This window comes from Benincasa hispida, chromosome 9 (assembly GCF_027475165.1).
Source record: "Benincasa hispida cultivar pf3 chromosome 9, pf3_genome.v1.1, whole genome shotgun sequence".
Taxonomy (NCBI): Eukaryota; Viridiplantae; Streptophyta; class Magnoliopsida; order Cucurbitales; family Cucurbitaceae; genus Benincasa; species Benincasa hispida.
Window position 1 is genome coordinate 47,652,252 of NC_143486.1, and position 21,235 is coordinate 47,673,486.

Consider the following 21,235-nt stretch of genomic DNA (forward strand, 5'->3'; position numbering starts at 1 on the left):
AAAAACTAACTCCCTCCAGGAGAGTCGCTTCTTAGGAACCTCCATAGTCACCGTTCAATTCAGATATTTGTTTATCAAATTAGCATTAAAGACAAAAGGATGGCAACGCACATTCACCTTCTGAAAGTCAAGGTTGTTTGGATTGTCAAACTCGAAAGAGAGATTAACAATAAACTCTCAGACTAATTGAGGATAAAAGGGACCTAAATTCAATATTGTTTTGTTTAACTGGGTCAGCAGAATCAAATTTACAAAATCAAAGCATTCTTGAGTCTAGTCAGAGGGTTCTTTTTCATCAACGATATTCCTTTACACCACATATTTCCACATGTTGGATTCTTGCTCAGTATGAAATGATACTCCATCTAAAGGAACAAAAGATACGTTCAAAGAAGCTGTTCTAGAAGAAGTTGCTTTCTTCCAACGGGTTCTGACAGATGCTCTAGTAACCCGATTAGGAGAAAGCTTGTCAAGATCAGAAGATGTTTTCGATATACTGTCTACAAAAGAGTCAGACACATCCTCAAGCTTATCTTGATCGAACACAGAATCAGATGTCTCCAAAGACCCACTACTAACACTTTTGACATCTGTAATTTTCTTTCTAGACAGTTCTGACAGAGGTACAAGATCATTCGAGTCAGTCTCTTCACTAACGTCTACATCCTTACTATCGTGGGAACTGTTAGAGCTATAAAAGTACTATTTCCCTAGGCTTAATTTAGGCTCGTTAATGGATCTTACATGTTAATTATGCTATTTTTTAGGTATTGAGTACCAAAGAGGTAGAATCAAGCTGAAGATGTCAAATGAGGTTAATTTGAAGCAATTTGAAGGTAATTTGAGCATCCGAGCTTCAAAGGAGGAAAAATGACCAAAACACCCCTGACTGGAGCGTTGCAACCCTCACTCGATGCTATAACACAATGCTAGAAGGCAGTATGCATGGATGCAGAGCGACGTTGCAATGTTGTGAAAATAAACAAAGTGCCACTAGCAACTTGTCGCAGCATAGTGTTGCACTAAAGGTCATTTTAGAGAGCATGTTTCTCGATTTTGGACATTCCAGGCCAAAATTCATGAGATTTTCTTTAGTTTTGAGTTGTAATTATTAAATCTTGGCATCATGAGTAAGCTTTGATGAATGATTGAAGGCCACGATGTTGGTTTTTGAGGTTTGTAGGGATTTTCTTGAATATTATGAGTTTATTATGGATTTTTTATTGGATCTCTCTATTTCTTTATGATTTCCATTCTTTGATTCAATTTCTAGCACAAGAATATAGGATTGATGAATTGATGACTCAAATTTCTTGTATGTTTGTCTTTGCTATATGTGTCTTTGATGTCCGTAATTGCATTGAAAGCATATTCAATTCAGGAGCAATAGGTTTTAGTTTGAATTATGACATGATTTTTAGGCTATCTAGGATCACCTAATTGATAATAAAACCTAAAAATTGGGAATGTATTAGGAGAGAATTGACTATTCTTGCTTAATGTCTTAATCAATCCAAGAACATAATGTAATTAACTAAGTAAATTGTCTTTCTAACGAGCTTAGTTAATTTAAGGATTAACGACATGTCAATTCTCATTAGGGAGTTTGTATGGGCTATCCGTACATTTGATTGAGCTTAAGAAATAGTTAATTCATGATTTTTTTTATTAATCGATGATTAGATTTATAGAAAACTCTACAGTCTCTAAACCGGCGAAGGTAATTGTCAGACCCCTTTCAGATTATCCTCTAAATCCGAGAAGGGATGTGAAGGCAACAGTCGTCGACCCTCTTATGATAATTATGGTCCAACTTGTTCCTGTGAACCCATCTCTTTAGCACTTGTTAAACCTAATTAACAGTTTATAATATCAACATCCTACCATAATCTCATAATCATTTTCACTACACATATATGTATATACTACTGAACAATTACCAAACCAACGTACATTAATATATTCTGGAAACTTAAGCTTAATACAACAATAGCTTGACACAAGTTCTACCTTTCTCTGATGACTGTACAGATAAAACCAGGGTCTAAACATAGCAAAATGGACCACCTAAACTTCAAAATACTTGGAAGATCCTCAGTAGTGATTGATTGACAGATCTTCTAGGCTTCGGGACGTTGGCTACTACTTGGGAAGAGAAAACAATTAAAAGAATGAGCTTAAAATGCCCAGTGAGTTACTATTTTAAGAAACATGCTTTCATACAAGAATAACATAAACATGCTTTTCATAAAACATTCACAATTCGATTTACAGGGTTTAAGATTAAAGATGGAAAAGTGAAAACATGGCATATAGAAACCCTGAAATGAAAGTCATCATCATTTCCTGCAAAGCGCCTCTACTTCTTTGCCTAAGCACGCGGTTTGCTCAATCCTTAATAACCTTAATTGAGAGAGAGTTCTTTTGCTCGATCTCATTAACGTCGATAACATAGATCTTACGTGCACGTAGAACTGACTAGAATCCTACCTACCTTACCATACCTTCGGTAGAAAAGATCTCCAAGTAACTGGGTACCTTACCATACCTTCGGTACCAATGTCCAGGAGTAGGTTTTTCATACAAAACATAAAAAATTTTACCTTTACATGAATCTTTATCATAAAATAGCATACTCAACATGCTATAGGAAAACTTAGTAACATGCTAAAACATGGCATAAAGCTTAACTGGAACACATGGAAGTTAAATATATAAAATCTATCGTTAAGCTATAGATCATGCATTCAGCATCAATTTCCAATACTTAAACCATGTGTTAAGAAAATCAAGTTAGAACTAACCATGTGTTGTAATTTCATTAATAAAATACTTAGTAAACATTTGAAAACTAATGACTCACTGTCTTTGAGTTACTTCCTCAAAGGGTTGTAAGCCTCCTTTATATGCGTTTAGTTGTAAAAATAATAAGAGCCTTTGGTTAATGCCTTAAGCTCCCTCTTGAGCTTAACTTCAGTATTCAACTTTAACATATACTAAGTCCAAATCTAGTTCAACGCATCATCATATTCCTTTTTACTCAACGCGTCCCCAGTACATAGGTACTCAACGCATTACCATCCTTAACTAGATTTTACCTTGCGATTAGTTAGGTGGGTAGTAATTCACACATAGGTGCTCAATGGTGTTAGGATGCACCTACCTCGCCTTTGCAATGGGCATTCGTGGTCGCAACCCTCAGCTTGCCTTTTCCATTGCACAAAGCCTCTCGTTCACTTTGCGTGCACACTTCGACCCACACTTAGCCGTAGCCAGTTAGTTGCTTGCTTATGCTTGGTGAGAGCTGCCTGCTTGTTCATCCAACCAAAAATTCCATATTTATTTTCCAACTTGAATAACTTAAATTCCAAATTTCATCTCATGAAACTTTCTTCTAGGAACTTATTCCTAAACATCTTAACTAACTTACTTTAAAATTCTAGTCGCCAATTCCTCTCCAGGAGCTTGGAATTCGTCAATATTTATAACCTGTGCGAGTAATCTAAGAATCTCGAGCACTTGAGGAATTCTTCAACTTTCAGTTCAATTCCATAAGAATTTTCCTCCGGCAGCCCTGGATTAACTTCTTGACGGTTCAAGCTTCAAGTTGGCAGTAACCCTTCTTCTTTAACACGAGTAGAATGCCCGAACCAAGCTCCTCATTTCTAACTTTCTTTTATATTAAAGGTTGCATGATCAGATAGCATCCTTAAGATAACAACTGGAGCACTAAGCTCACTTATAGCCTTTAATCAAGCCACTTAGTCCACTAATTGGGTGATTAAGTTGGGTGCTGAAGCCTTTTTCCAATGCATAGGCTTGCATTCATGCAAGTCTTCTTTTTAGCCAATGCATACCCAAACAATGCTGCACTCCCACGGTCATCGCATCACTAGCCCAAACTTGCTTGTCTTAGGTGCTCATGCTTAGGCCTGCCACTCATCAACGCCTTCATTAACCTCTACATATGCCTTTGCTTCTAGCCATTGCATAGCCCTTGGACCAAGCCTACTAATCTTCTTAGCATCACTTAATGCCTAGCATGCGCTCACCTAGGCAAACTTAGCTGCTCACATTCCATCCATCTTGTCCTTTTCTAAACCCCCCAAAATGACCTTCGACACATGCCTTTTGTTGAACTTAACTCATTTTCCTCCCTTGGACCCTTAACCGCATAGTAACACATGACTTCATTGCATCTAGTCCTCTAATTTCCATCTAAGTATTAGTTTTCTTATCTCACCCAAGAGCACACCTTCCTAACACTTAGAAAATTTTCCTCTTTTAAACATCATAGACAATCATAACATACTTTAAATAACATTTAATTGCATAAACACCATTAACTCATATTCATAGAAACTTAAACACAATTAATTAGTAAAATAGGTTCACAATATACTTTCCTCTTAGAGAAATTTCGTCCTTGAAATTTACTTTAAGTGTCATCACGTAAACAAGTGTGGATACTTACTTCTCATTTGCTCCTCAACTTCACATGTGACTTCCTCTATCACATGGTTCCTCTACAAGAATTTAACCAATGGTATAATCTTGTTTCTCAACACCTATTCCTTTTTGTCTAGAATCTGAACTGGTTCCTCTTCGTATAATAATTTTCCTTCAACTGTACTAGATGATTTTGAAGAATATGAGTAGGGTCTAGAATATACTTCCTCAACATAGATACATGGAAAACATCATGTATCTTGGATAACTCAGTAGGTCAGGCTAATCTGTAAGCTGCTAGCTTGATCTATTCAATTATTTCATAAGGTCCTATGTACCTTGGGCTCAACTTCCCTTTTCTACCAACCTGAGTATCCCTTTTCACGAACATAGCCATAGAACCACTCGATCTTCGGTCTCAAACTTTAATTCTCTTCTTCTCTTATCTGCATAGATCTTCTGTCTGTCTCAGACCATCTTCAGATTTTCTCTTATTAGCTTAACACTGTCTAAATTTATTTGTATTAATTTTGGCCTTACTGATTTTCTTTCTCCTACTTTATTCTAATAAACGAGAGTGCTACAAGGTTTTCCATATAAATCTTCGTATGGAGGCATTCCGATACTAGAATGGTGGCTATTATTGTAGGAAAACTCCACTAATAACAAATGTGTATCCCAATTGCCTTTAAATTGCACTACACAAGCCCTTAACATATCTTCTAATGTTTGAATCGTCTATTATGTCTGTCCATTTATCTGTGGATGAAATATAGTACTAAAAATTTATCTTAGTACCAAGTTCCTTTTGTAAATTGGACTAGAACTTCGAGGTGAACCCCAGATCTCTATCTATCACAATCGATACCGGAGCCCCAAGCTGCCTTACAACTCTGTCAACATATGTCTTGACCAGCTGATCGAGGGTAGAAGTGGCTCTGACTGGCAAGAACTTTGTCGTCTTAGTCATTCTATCTACAATCACCCAAATACCATCATAACCATCAGATGTCTTGGGTAGACTAAAAAGAAAATCCATAGTGACATGTTCCCATTTCTATTCAGGTACTGGAAGTGGGTTCAGCAAACTTGCAGACCTCCAACGTTCTGGTTTAACCTACTGACAGATCAAGTATCTATCTACATAACCTGCTATATCTTTCTTCATTTCAGGCCACCAGTAAGATTTCTTCAAAGTTTTATACATCTTGGTACTACATGTGTGCATAGCTTATGTCGAACTATGAGCCTCCTCTAAAACTGCATTCTTCAATGCCTCGTCATTATGAACACATAAATTGTGTTCCCTCGTTAAGGCTCCATTCTGTCTTAACACATAATTTGTTCTCTGCTGTTTACTTACCTCTTCAACTAACTTCTTGAGACTAGAGTCTTTTGATTAAGCTCTGATATTATCATCTACCAAGGTAGGCCTTACTTGAAAATGTTCTAATAGCTCACCCAAGTGGCCTATTGTCAATGTTGCATTAACGCTCCTGAATTCCAGCAATAACCTTCCTCTTAGACAACTCAGTACATTTATGGGGTAACTCGATTTCCTGCTCAATGCATCGGTTACCATATTTTCTTTACCTTGTTAGTAATCAATGGTGCAACCATAATCTTTAATTAACTTTATCCATCTTCTCTGTCTCAAATTCAACTCTTTCTGCTCGAAGATGTATTTCAAACTCTTATGATCTGTAAAGATATGACATTTCTCACCATACAGGTAATGTCTCCAAATCTTCAATGTTAATACCACAATTGCTAGCTCTAAATCATGTGTAGGGTAGTTACCCTCATTCTTCTTCAGCTGTCTGGATGCATAAGCTACTAATTTTCCATCATGCATCAACACACATCCTAATCCTTGTCTGGATGCATCACACGAACTCCTTCCCTAGAACTAGAAGGGTTAGGATTAGTGCAGACACCAATCTTTACTTTGGCTCCTGAAAACACTGTTCACAACTATTCGTCCATTCAAACGTTGCATCTTTTCTAGTTAGATTGGTTAATGGAAAAACTATTTTTTAAAAGCTTTCTATAAACCTCCTATAGTAACCTGCCAAACCAAGGAAACTATGTATCTCTGTTACTGAGGTGGGTCGTTCCCATTTAACTATGATTTCTATCTTCTGAGGATCAACACTAACTCCTACTGCTGACACCACATGCCCCAAGAATACTATTTGGTTGAGCCAAAATCCGCACTTACTAAACTTGGCATATAACTTCTTTTCACGTAGTGTCTGCAATAATATCCTCAGATGCTCTGCATGTTTTTCCCTACTATCTGAGTAAATCAGGATATCATCTATAAAGACAATTACGAACTGGTCTAAATATGGATGAAATATCCTATTCATCAAATCCATAAACACCATTGGGACATTAGTTAAGTTAAATGGCATAACCAGAAACTCATATTGCCCATACATGATCCTGAAGGCTGTCTTAAAGACATCTGACTCTCTGACCTTTAAATGATGATAACCTGATCTCAAATCGATTTTGGAGAACAATGGTTCTCCTTTCAACTGATCAAACAAATCACCAATACGAGGCAACAAATATTTATTCAATATAGTTACCTTGTTCAACTGCCTGTAGTCAATGCACAACCTGAGCGTGCCATCTTCTTCTTCACAAATAGAATCGTTGCTTCTAAAGGTGATACATTGGGCCTGATATAGCCCTTATCAACTAGTTCCTGCAACTGAGTTTTCAACTCCTTCAACTCAGCTGGTGCCATTTTGTAGGGTGCCTGAGAAATAGTCATTGTTTCTAGGATCAAGTCTACCGTAAATTCCATCACTCTATCAAGTGGTAATCTTGATAACTCCCTAGAAAATACATCAACAAACTCTTGCACCACAGGAATATCCTCCGGTTCTAACTTCTTCACTTGTAAAACTATTACAAAATGATTAGTCTCATTATATAACACTGTTAATAGTAGAGATTTACATTTTATTAGAATGACTATAGGTGACATGACCTGAATCCTGAGTGAGTTGTGAAGTCTTGCCTATGAACGCGATCCTTTGATTTGAATGGGTGAGAGTGGCCAAATCGTTAACTCAATAAACCTACCATTTTGAGGATTCATCTGATTGGGGAGTTGGGAACACAGCTACACAAGACAGAATTCACTCCTTCCTTAACGTCTGGGTAACTAGATAAATTGCTCCCTTAAGAACTGATTTTAGAGCTTGAACAATGTGGCGCCACACCTTCTTTTAGCCCAGGAGAGATTTGGTCATAGTTAGGCTATGACTTATTGTTCATTAGAGGGATCGGTGGTACTTAAGAAGTTAGATGTAACTACATGGGAAAAAACGGTAATTTGGCCCAATTATACTTACGAGTGATTTATGAAGGGTCATCGTACTGTTGATTGGTTATATTCAATGGACACAGAAATATATCTGTAGTGCAAAGAGTGCAGCTGTCAGTCTTTAGTAGAGTGTCTGACAGTTAATGGATGGTGGATAATGTGATTAAAGAGTTTAATAAGTTATTCACGTACCGTTTGAGCTTCAAGCTACAGGTCCATAAGGTCCTCTTGGTAGCTCAATGGATTTAAGTTGAAAATCAGTTTTTGGGTTAATTTAAAATGTTCAAATTAATAAGAAGAAATTTACTTATATAAGATATAGTTAAATTAATTAAATTATATATGATATAATTGATATAATTATTTGATACATTATTGTTTATTTGGAGGAATAAATATTTGAATATGATTCAAATATATTTTCTATGAATAAGATTCATAGTTATTAAATTTAGTATAAATATGATTTATATTAAATGCCATAAAATAGAGAAAAAGAACTATGGTTTATATATTATATATGATGCAATATTAATACTATAAGTTATAAATATAATATAATAAGTTAGTTATCATATTTATTTATAATTATTAATTATTTGATAATTAACCATTTTTCTCTATAACCACCTTTAGTGGGTAATTATTTAGTTTTATGGCAAATTGGTAAATGAAATTTGATTTTATTATTTCGAGAACAAGTGAACAGGAGACATGATTTGCGATCGAGTTTTCTATACGATTCTTCAGAGACTAAACAATCAAGTAGTATAGTCTATGTGATAGACTTGGTCGTCTACACGACAACGTTATTCCTTTCTCAATTGTCTTCCTCCTCTAACTCCAAACTTTCCCTCTAACCAAAATTAGCCAGAGCCCACCACTCCTGGATTCTCACACTGAGAATACCAAGATCACCAAGTGGTAGTGTCCTGTTTGGTTCGAGATTACTTATTGTTGTTTGCTGTTGTTCAAGGAGAGCTCGTGACTTGTTCGACGCGTTCGTGAAGAATTACGATCTAGGGATTAACTTGAAAAATTGTTCTTCAAGGGTACATTCTTCTCCTAAGTCTAATTCTATTTCTCCTTCTTCTTAGCATGCTGTAAAACTATGTTAATGCATCTGTAAATTTCAATTATGTGTAAAAAATTAAATTTGGAACGATCCCCACTTCCGCTACGGAACCTCGCCGTTCCGTCGTCACAAAATATTTTTTGGGTAAAAATCTCTCACTTCTACCGCATGAATAAGTAGAAGATAACTGAGAAACTAAAAGAAAGTAATAAAACGGGTAACACAAGAATTTAGATGGAAAACTTCCAACTTGAAGAAAAACTACGACCCACCAAAAATAAATCCACAACGTGAAAAATTGTTTCTATCACATAGAACAATTCTTTTTCCTGATTCCAATTACAAGAGCACTCTCTCAAAACTTTTATACTAATCGCACCCTTTTCCCACTCTCAAACTAGACAATACATAAAGAGAATTTAACTAGAGTTAACGTACTCAAGCTTAAAATGTTTCTAGCTGAGACAACTTGAAACTATAGGCATATGCTCATCTCCATTCTTCAATTTAACTGATGTGGGACAAACTACACTTCTAATATTCTGCCAAAACCCAACAAATTCCACCTTAGCAAGATATTTGAAGAATCCATAGCTTCTGTAACATCCATTGTCTTCACCGACAATCATAATTCTCAATAAAAGAACTATAACCTACTCCACTATGAAAAGTAGACCACTTGGAATAGCACCTCCCAAGATTTTTCTTTTTTGTTACATGTCGATAAACCTTGCTAATATTTAAGGTAAAACTTACATCTACTTGACTCACTTGAAAGTCTTTCAACCGTTAACATAACTTCCACCACACACCTTGCATAACCGTCAAGTCAATGCCCACTTGCAAACTTGTGGAACTGCTAACATCACATCCTTTATCATGGTAAAATGGATATACCACGATGATGAATTCCGTGTTTTTCAAAGGAAGTCACCATTTCCTCTAACGAGAAAGACACTATCAGTATTCGATCTAGAGCCCTTTGACGAACTTGCTCTATTTTTTCATGCGCTCAGACTGACTGCATTCTCAGCATCTTATCTTATTTGAACCTCTGCTGAAATCACTCTGAAACTACACTAGAACACCATCAACGCTTAACTTGCACTTGTGTAACCCATATTGGTACATTAACACATTTCTTGACTTACACTTGCCACAAGCCGAAGTTGATTCTTTCATCAAATTTCTCCACATCAAACTTTCCTCATAAATCTTTGACATACATCTACTTCTCTCCTTGAAAAGTGGCAAATAGTGATCAACTCACACTATTTATAATATCACAGCCCGTTTCAAGAATTCTTTTATGATGTGGAAGGTTAAACAATGTTGCAACCATAAAGCATACTTAGAAATTCAAGAAACTACGAACTTAACGCTCTGATACCACTTGTTGAGAAAAAAACTCCCACTTCTACACAGGAATAAGCAAAAAATAACCGAGAAATTAAAAGAAAGTAATAAAACAAGAAACACAAAAATTTGCGTGGAAAACTCCCAACTTGGGTGTAACGACCAGATCTTTACATACTATGGTCCGACCGCTACGACATGCATACTTAGACTTTTCTATCATGAGATGAATTTTGGTAAAAATTTCAAAAGAACATATCTAAAATTTTATTAATTAGGTAGAAACTGTATAAAAAGTTTATTTTACAAAACACCAGGATCCATAAAACATTAGCGTAATGATACAAAATGCATATATGCCCATAATAGTGAGTTTGATGTTTGGTCCTTTGAGCGACGTCCAGTTCTGCCACCTACGCTGTGTCCTTACCTACAAAGCTGTAAAATAGGATGAGTATATAATAAACCCAGTAAGTAGTTCTCACATAAGGTAGTGACCAAATGCACAATCACATGCAACATGTCATGAAAACATATGATTGGGACCAAAAATATATAATAACATGTGGTGGTCGGTTATGCTTCCAACGTAAATTTCTCCGCCCTGGTAGGAAGATGAGGACTTAAGTGAAAACTAACCCATCTGATGATTAGCGGATCATGCAGTCAGTAGGGCCAGAAGCGCATCCAACATCAACTATTAGTATAAACATAAGATTGGACTAGAGGGGTGCAACCATACATACCCTGTTAGTCCCTAGCATAAACTTGACATAAAATTGGGTCTAGAGGGGTGCAACCATACATGCCCTGCTAGCCCTGAAAGCATAACCTTTACCTAATTAAATTTTAATTTTATTTTATCATCGTGAACAAACATAATGTATGGGATCCCTTGTCGAGAAACATGTTTTAAACATGTAATGCAACATAACAAGGACATAATTATGCAACATAATAACGGTACACTACCATAAAACACTTAAAGAGAGGGTGAGATAAACTACTTATTTTGACTGTGATCCTAGTTATTTCTTATTATTCCTTATGGTTTGATCCTATAAAATTTGTAAAGCACTTATAATTAAAACTAATTTTAGAACTATTTAAAGATTTTGATGAATGTAACTTATTTATCTTGAGAATTATAATCATTAAGTCTTGAGAGTATTAGTGTAATTACGCTTAATCCTTTAACAATGAGATTACTAATACTAATGATGATGACAATAATAGTATTAGTATAATAATACTAGTAGTACTAGTAGTGGTATAATAATAATAATAATAATAATAATAATAATATTTGTATTAGTAATAATAATAAGAGTAATAATAATAGTACCAGAATAATAATAATAATAACAATAATAATAGAAATAATAATAATAATAATAGAAATAATAAAAATAATAACAACAACAACAACAGTAATAATAATGATAATTGACAATAATATTATCATTAAATTAACATTGTTAATAACAATAGTAATATGAACAATAATAATATTAATAATAATAGTAGTTATAGTGAAAATCCAAACTTTATTAAGTAAGCAATAGAAGTTTAATTTTAGTTATTCAAATTACTAAGTTCATATATTAATGGTAGTTTTAAAATTGTGCTTGAGTTTGACATTTAACTATGTTTAGTATATGTGAAAAGAAATAAACAAAACTTAAAAGTAAGAAAACTTACTTGCACTAACCCAAAATCAAGAATGCTCTCCAAAATTTTTCATTAAAAAAAAAGAGCACCCACAAGCCTATTTATAGACTCACTTCACCGACTTACTTAATTTAATTTAATTAATTTATTATTATTATTTTTTTTAGCCGACTTACACATTTATAGTTGTCATATATATTTTGTCTCTTTCCTACTAACCGACTATTGCTCACTTGATTTGATTTTTTTATATTATTATTATTATTATTATTATTATTTTACTCAACAAAACTTTATATATCATTATTATTTTATTTCTTATATATTTAATTACTTAGATATTTGTTTAATTAGTATTTTGTTTGCCACTTATTTAGATGCTAGTATTTTATTTATTTTTATTTTTATTTTATTATTATTATTATTATTATTATTATTATTATTATTTTGTCTTAAATTTTAAAAGTTGTCTAGACTTAGAATAATTCAATTTTAATTTTGAACTTTAAAGTTAATATATAATTTCCTAATATATTTACGTACAAATTCGGAATATTATATTGGGGAAAAATTACGACACCAGAAAGAAATCCACTACTTGAAAATTGTTACAATCACACAAAACAATTCTCTCTTCCGATCCCAATCACAAGAACACTCTTAAAGCTTTTATACTGCTCACACCCTTTTCTCAGTCTCAAATTAGAAAATACATAAAGGAAATTTAACAGGAATTAGCACACTCAAGCTTAAAATGTTTTTAATTGAGACGACTTGAAACTAGGGCACATACTCCTGTTATAGGCTTGAAGCCCATCCATATTCTTCAATTTAACTGATATGGGACAAACTGTACTTCTAATATTTTGTCAAAATCCAACAATATTTTGCGTTACTCAAGTTAAGATTTTAATTTTTAGTATATAGACGTATTTGCATACTCAATTTGATGAAGATTTTAGATGTTACAAGGCAATTGTGTGGTTTAGTCCAACCGAAGCTTAGTGAGGCTCCATCTAATAGTGATTTCAAATATAAGGTATTGATTGTGTTGGCTGAGAGTGTAATTGCAAGAAAAAATAATCAAATAATTGTAAGTGAGGAAATGTCAAGTGAGTTTTTTGAAAATTTCAGGTAAATGGATGGTTTTTTTTTTTTTTTTTTTGGATAAGAGCGTATTGGCAATGGAAAAATTCATAGGTGAAGCTTACGATTTCCGTCAATTTCGTTTTGAGATGATGAGTTTTGGAACGTCATTAAGAAATTGATGCATATGACGTAATTAGAAAATCGAGATGGGAAAGTTTTTGGGTTTGGAATAGTATTCGTCATGTTATGGCACAAAATGCTGGTTATTAATTTCTCATGTTTTAAATGATGTGCTTTATGATGGTAGTTGTTGCATAGAAGGTATTCTTTTCATTAACAAGCTTTTTTGTTAATTTGAATACAATGTGTTTATAATTCTGGATATGTATTCACATTAGGGTTTGTTCATATTTTCATTTGAATGTTAGATTTTTTGATACATTAGATCTTAATAGATATTTTTTTTATCTGTGATCAACAAGGAAGGTTTATGAAGACTTCCTAATAGATTTTAGGAAAATTTTCTAGTAGTTTTTAGAATTAAGTGGTTAGATAATAGGATTTTGTTTTATTCAACTAATTTTGTTTTTAAATACACCAAGAATGTAAAGATTTAATAGGGGTATACTTGTCATTTTTTTTTATACTTTAATGAACCGTTTGAATGTTCTGACTATTTTTATAAGTGGAAACTGCTTTTGTTATTTTTTGAAAAAGTAATTCTATTTTGACCACTTGTTCAAAGAACCCTAAAATTTTCTGTAGTGCATGGGCATCTACAAAATTTCCTATAAAAAATTTCCTAGGTTGTACAGTGAATTAGAACAAGACAACAAAGCCCAACAAAAGGAAGCCCAACAGACGATACATAATGGGTTGAATTTGATATGAACCACATACCCATCATATAAATTTGTCACAAGTTGAAATCTTTTCTTTCTTTTTGTTTCTTAGAAGCACATGTTGAAAATGAAATCAATCTTCCAATAATAATAATAATAATAATTGTTATTATTATTGAGGAAATCAGTCTTCCAATTATGATGGAAAAATGACTGATATTGTTTTTTTTTAATATTAATATATCACATTGATTAAATCGAGGAATAACAATTTGACTTAATGTGACGTAAGAGAGTAATAAAGTAGTAAGGTTCTATTTGAGATTGTTGTAGTTTTTAAAATAATTGTTAGTAACTATGCTTTAAAAAAACAATTGTGAAAAGAAGTAAAATAGCGTTTGGTAAATTTCAGCTTAAATTTGAAAAAATAAGTTAGAGTGTTTGATAAATAAATACAAAAACATCTTAATTTAGATATAATAACTAAAATAAACTTATAAAATCAATATATTTTTTTTTAAATTGTAATTTAAAATTTTAAATAATTATTTAATGTGATAAACTTTGTTTGTTATAGATTGATTTTTAAATATTAAGGAAAATAGCTTTATTTTAAAAATAAATATGATATACTTTTTAAAAAAAGATGATGCATTTAATTCATGAAAAGTAAAAAATATATTTGATTAGGTGAAAAATAGATAAATATATAAAATAAATCTTATTTTAAAGTATAAAATTGAAAATTAAATATTAATTAAAAATTCTACCTGGTTTTAGGAGAATCTAAAAGCTAGAAGGATATTGCTTTTAAAGTCAATGTGAAATTAACGTATTTTTAAAAGTGATTTTAATATATTTAATTTAAATTTGTTTTACCAAACGTAAAAAACGGTTAGATTCTTTATAAACGACTTTTTGACACAGTTAACGCAATGCCAAACGTAGTCTAAGTTAGCTAGATAAAATAAGGTCTAGTAGAGGAAAGGAAAAAGAATATAATGGTATAGAAGTTGTGGGTAAGAACATATTTTTAATATTTTTATTAGATAAATCTTCACTCATTAGTCTAATCAATATGTTATGTCAGATTTCAATGATCAAGTCGCGATATTTGTAAGAATTGTTATAGACAATTTTGGATTGAAGGGTATAATAGACATAATATAAGAATAGAAGCTATAAGATTTGAACCAAAAATAGCACCTTAGAACCAAAATGAGCCTAGGGAAGAAGGTAAGTTCGTGCCAACTCTAGACCCAAAATGGGCCTAAGGAAGATAGTTAGTTCGTGTCAAAGCTTAAATAATGTATGTGTTCAGCCTCAGCCTTGGTCCGAGGCTAATCCTAACATGCTCTAGCCCAAGTTTATATGCTCGACCTTGACCTTATTCCATACATGCCCCTACCCAAAGTATCGCCTGTAAACCCCGAACTTAGGTTCCTTAGGTAAGCATGTTTTGGCCAAAAGGGGTCCTATATTAAATATATATTTTTTAAAGTAGATAAATATGTTATTTATAGGGATTTTGAAGAAAGGGAAGGAAATATCTTAAATGAAGGAACTCAATCATTATCTGGCTAGAGGCACTAAGAGAGGATGATGTGGCAATTTATTCCTTGAATTCAGGAAGCGGCAGAGAGATTAAAAGGGAGGAGAAAATTCAAAGGCATGGTTTCGACAATTGACAAAAGGAAATCTAGTAAATTCAGTGCCATTTGAAAGCTGGGAGAATCTAGTTTTTGAGGTGATCCTGTTGGAGAACGATTGCAGAGGAGAAGAACAAAGGAGAAGAATTTGCAAAAGAGGCAGAACCACAGATTAATCCGGACTTATGGTAAAACTTGGAAGTTCCAAGCCAAACTATAAAGAAGTTTGGGCTGAAATTTTAAGATAAGAACTAACTCAAATATAAGCAAGTCTGTAGAAGGAAGTTTCTTAAAAAGAGCTCTGGATTTTGAGTTATGAATTTTTGAAATTGTACCAGGTAATTGGGCACAAGCAGACAACTGCTTGTGAAGAACAAGCAAGCAATTCAACGTGGAGAATTACAGTGAGACTTTATAAGGAGGGTATTGCTCTCGGGGGAAATCTCGCTAGAAATTGAGGTGAGTATCGCTAAGAATTTCACAAGAAAAGCTTGGTATCGCTCTAGAGGGTATCGCTAGTATCGCTTGTGGGGATCTCGCTAGTGTCGCTTGTGGGGATCTCGCCAGCATAGCTTGGGGGGGATCTCGCCAGCATCGCTTAGGGGGATCTCGCCAGTAGAACTGTCTGTGTTGATGGAAGTTCTTTTAATAAATAAATTATTTGAGATAAGCTAGGAATTCTAAGTAGTTTTAATCAGGAGATATCTTTTCAGGCCAAGAAGAGCTAGGGGAAGCGTATAAACCAGTAGGAGCCTAACGAACTGTGAGTGACTAAGTAAACTCTAAGTTTTTAATATTCACGCATATCTGATCAAGTAAAGCACAGTGACATTAATGATGTATTTACACTTCCTCAAGCAACAAATTGTAGAAGAATAACTTAATGCACGTCTCCCGGTTTGTATGTGTGTAGCACAGGCCAAGGTATGTTGTGTAACCTTTATAAAAGCTATGTTCTGATTTTGATATATGCTTTCTAAAGGAAGGTTACAGGAGAATGAATTCTTGTGTAAATGAGTGGCAATGAATAGCTCTTATGTTATACTAGGCTATGGAACTTAGTGTGTGTTACAGAATACACATTTGATACCGAAGGACTTTTGAGAAGGTATCCAGCCAATTAGGTACCGAAGGACACTTGAGAAGGTATCTGGCCAATTTGATACCGAAGGACTTTTGAGAAAGTATCCGGTCAATTTTGATACCGAAGGACATATGAGAATGTATCATAGAAGCTCGATACTGAAGGACAAATTTGAGAAGGTATCTGAGCGAAAGTATATAAAATATGATAGTATTTAGAGTGGCCACGTGTACGTAGGCAGTTATGAATGAGAGATTGAGGTATGGGTCTCTTGGCTGGTTGTAAACATTGAGAGCTAGAGCGTTTAGGCTCGTTCTCAATTAAGGAATAATAACGTTTAATGACGTTCCGAGAATGGCTTAAATCTATATTTAGGGACAATTGTTGAGTTTACTCATTTGTGTGTTTACATGTTCATAGTATTGCTATGCTCGTTGAGATGATTCTATAGTCACTTACTGGGCTGTTAGCTCATCAAATTTTTGTATTCTCTTTTCTCAGGTAGCAGTCAGTTTCCTCAAGGTTGATCCTACTGCTACTTGTCACCAAAAGTCTCGGTTTATTAAGAAGATTTAAGTTGATAATCTGTTTATGTACACATGGTTTGTAAAAGGGACTAGGGCTTCTTTAGGAATGATTGGGTCTTCTGGGATGTTTCCTTTTTGTTTCTTGTAAAAGTAATGTTGTGGCTGCATGCGTATGTTTATAAAGTTTTGTAGAATCCCTTTGGGAGGTTTGCTGTATGTGTAGATTATTAGTGTTTGTAACAGGTTGGTATTAGATTAAAAGACTTGGTGGTGGTTACGGGCAGTAGGGGCTAGTAACTACTACGGTCATGTCCTTTTCCTGAATAAAAGAGTAATTTGGGAGGGGGTGTGACATCGCCCTAGGTAAAAAATAAGCTTAGAGAGAGATGCTCGGCTTCAGTCCTAGCTAAACATAAAATCAAGCATGTCCCTCAGCCCAGTAGGTTATATAAGTACCCTTAAGTGACTTTGAAACTCTAACAAGACAACCTATATCGATCACCTTTATAAATTCATAATTATAATCCCACATGAGGTAACTTGAATCCTACACTCAAATTCTCTTTCCACTCTTTAACTCTCTAACTTAAGCATTAGGGTGCTTTTGACAAACACCACACCGATGTATAAGTTTTCTCTTTTACAGGTCACGTTCTTCTCCCCCTCAAACAAATTTACTATCATGTCACATGAAACTCAAGTGCTTTCCCCCTATCCAAAATTTGACATCAACAAGAATTATTATTTTTTAGTTGAAAAAATACAAATGATTTATTCTCGTATTTTTTTTTCCGAGTACAACTTCGTGAGGATGGAGGATCAAACCACTCACCTCTAGGATGATGGATCATGCCAATTACCGTTAAGATAAGCTCACTTTAGCTTGTACTTTCAAACTTTACTAAAAATTATGGATATCATATTTATCCATCGAAATTAATAGTTAGATTATATATATATATATATAAGAGAAAATTAGATTAAACTACAATTTTAGTCCTGATATTTTAAAGTTTGTTCAATTTTGATCCATGTACTTTCAGGTCTAATTTTAGTCTCTATACTTTCAATAAATCTTAAATTTAGTTCATCAAAGTTATTTTTTTACCAAAATTTATTAAATAATAATAATAACTTTTATTTATAGTAAAAATGTTAATAGATAATAAAAGGTTTTTAAAAAATCAACAATAAACTAGTACTGTGACTAAATTTAAGTTATTGAAAATTCAAAAACTAAAATTAGATAATTGAAAATATAGAAATTAAAATTAAACAAATTTTAAAGCATATAAACCAAAATGATATTTTTAACCATTCAATTATATGCTACTTAGCTCAACTCAAAAAATGTAACTATTTTAGAAATCTCATTGAGGTATAAATCTCTTTATAAAAGTTAAGTCAAAAAGTGTCTTTACCCATTGGATTGAGAATTACATGTTTAACAAATTAACATTTATAGTCCCCAGAAATGACAATTTAATTAGTCTCCAAATCCTAATTGATAATGACCTAATCCACGTACTTTTAAATTTGTAACAATTTAATCTTAAAATTTTAATAAGTAACAATTTTAGTCTTGATATTTTAAATGTTATAACAATTTAATTCTATTGTAAAAAATCTCATCAAAATTATACGTCAAGTTTTATACGTAACGACTAAAAATAATTTTGATTCCTAATTAGTTTATCAAAGAAATTTCATTAATTCTTAATATAAATATATTTTTTAAGATAAATTGTAAAGTACATAGACTAAATTTTTATTTATTAAATTTTAAGAACTAAATTGTAACTTTTATAATATTTCAAGGACCAAATGTGTTTTTTTTAACCAAATCATAATTATATATATATATATATATATATATATATATATATATATATATAGTCATAGAGGCAAAATTGACTTTTTAAATGGGAACACCTCCAAATTATTATTATTTTGAAAGGGCAACACTTCCAAATTAGTTGGTTCAAGATGTATTGATCTTTCACTTTTCATGCATTCTTCAGATACACTTAAATACTAATTATATTTCATAGTCAAGAAAAACAACATAATTAAATCAATCATCATTGATTATTAATCAAATCAATGGCTTGCTTTGAAAAGTCAATTAAATAATTTATCATTTGAATTTTAATTAATTATTATTGGTTAAAATAATGGCATTGTATGAAACTATAAAGATAAACTTTTTCATTATTATTTTTTAAAAGAAGAAGCTAGCTACTAAAATTAATATTATTTATCTTTGTATATCTCATTTATTTCTTATACTAAAAAAAACTTATTTTATTTCTATATTTACATTATGGTGTGGTGAATACAACCATTTCAGATCATTCCAATCTCTACTTGTGTATATTCCATTCACAAAATGAACTATTATGTCGAAGTCAAATATTCGATTTATCTACTTGATATAAAATTTTGGTTAGAAAATATATGTTATTATATATATATATATATATTTTAAATGTGTGTTTAAACATTGGTAAAAATGATTTCAAATTCTAAGATTTTAAAATATCGAAATAAATCTATTTGAGATGGCATACAAATATTGACAATCTTTTATACTAAAAAAACTATTTAGAAACATTAGTGAAAGGGTTGTTGTAGCATGTATTTCCATTAGAAAATTAACAAGAAAAATAAAAATGATAATTTGGATTTTTTTTATAAGACTTTCACATTTTTTTAACCAAATAAAAAAAGGACGTAAATATATTTGTAAAGAGAAATAATATTTGGTGTCAAATTTTGGCCAAGGAAAAATGCATCTTACTTCACGTGACACTAACAGTTGAATTTGTAAGTTAGGATAGAAAGGACTTGCAAAACAAAGAAAAAAGGTTCATATACCTAAGTCTGTAAGAGAAGTACTAGATAATAGAGAAAAAGTCAAAAGTTCAAGTTATCTCATACGAAGTTATGATGATCTATTTATAGGGATTTGATCTAAGATTTAATTAGTCCTACTTGGATTTAGATTTGAGATTTAAACCTTCTTGAATTAAGATATGACTTTTTCCTAATCTCACACAAGTTAGATCAAATCTGATGTCATTTAATTTTATCTTGATTTTGATTCTACTTTACCTTATCTTGATTTTGGGCTTTATTTCTCGTCAAAATTTACCCACAACAAGAGGGGGGAAAAAACTAAATATTTCTATTTTGTATATCCAAAGAATAAGAACCAATATATAAGAAAAAATGGGTCTCTTCAATTAAAATTTAAAAGAAAGAGAAAAATGAGAGATGTTTTAGAAGAAAAAAAAATACAAAGATGAACCTTTCCTTTAATACAATATTTGGGGTAGGGAGACTCAAACCACAAACTCCATGGTTATTAGCATACTCAAATGTCAATTGAGTTATATTTGCATGTTTGTTTGTTTTTTTTTTTTAGAAAAAGTTAAACACAAAATACGAAAATTCTAAAGACTGACTTTTTAAAATCCAAATTTCCTAAACTTGCATCCCAAACATAATTTTTTTTCCCAAATCCAGGCTACTTAACTCTAGCTCATCTATCAGACTTAGCATTCTCAAACTTAAAGATTCTAATAAGTTTGAATGTTAAACGTCTCCTTAAGCTTTTCATCCAAATGTTAAATTGTTGACCTTCAAAAGTTGACCCAAATTATCAATGATTTTTGCCTTTTAACCTAGTAAGTGGGTTGCGTTTCAAATATATATATATATACATATATATATATATAACCTAGGAGGTAGGGGTTGACATTCTTTATAGTCAACTCATTTTTAAATTAAAATATATGAACCCCATCATTCCCAAAATAAAAACAAAAAAAAAAAAAAAAAACAAAACAAAACTTGTAGTCCTCTTCTAAAGTCGGCCAATACCACCATCAATGATTGAAAAGATCTATATAATTGGTTCATAGAATTGAGACAAAAGTACAAATAAATTCATTGACTTTACAAAATGGCATCTTTTATTTATATATATTGGGGAGAGTAAAAAGGCTAGAGTTCTCATCAAAAGTCAACCCAACATCTTTATTCAGACCACTTTTGTAGATGCTACTACCATGTGAACACAATGTTTATTATTATTAGTATTAAACTAATGAATAAGAAAATTGGTTAATTAATATTTACTTTAAAG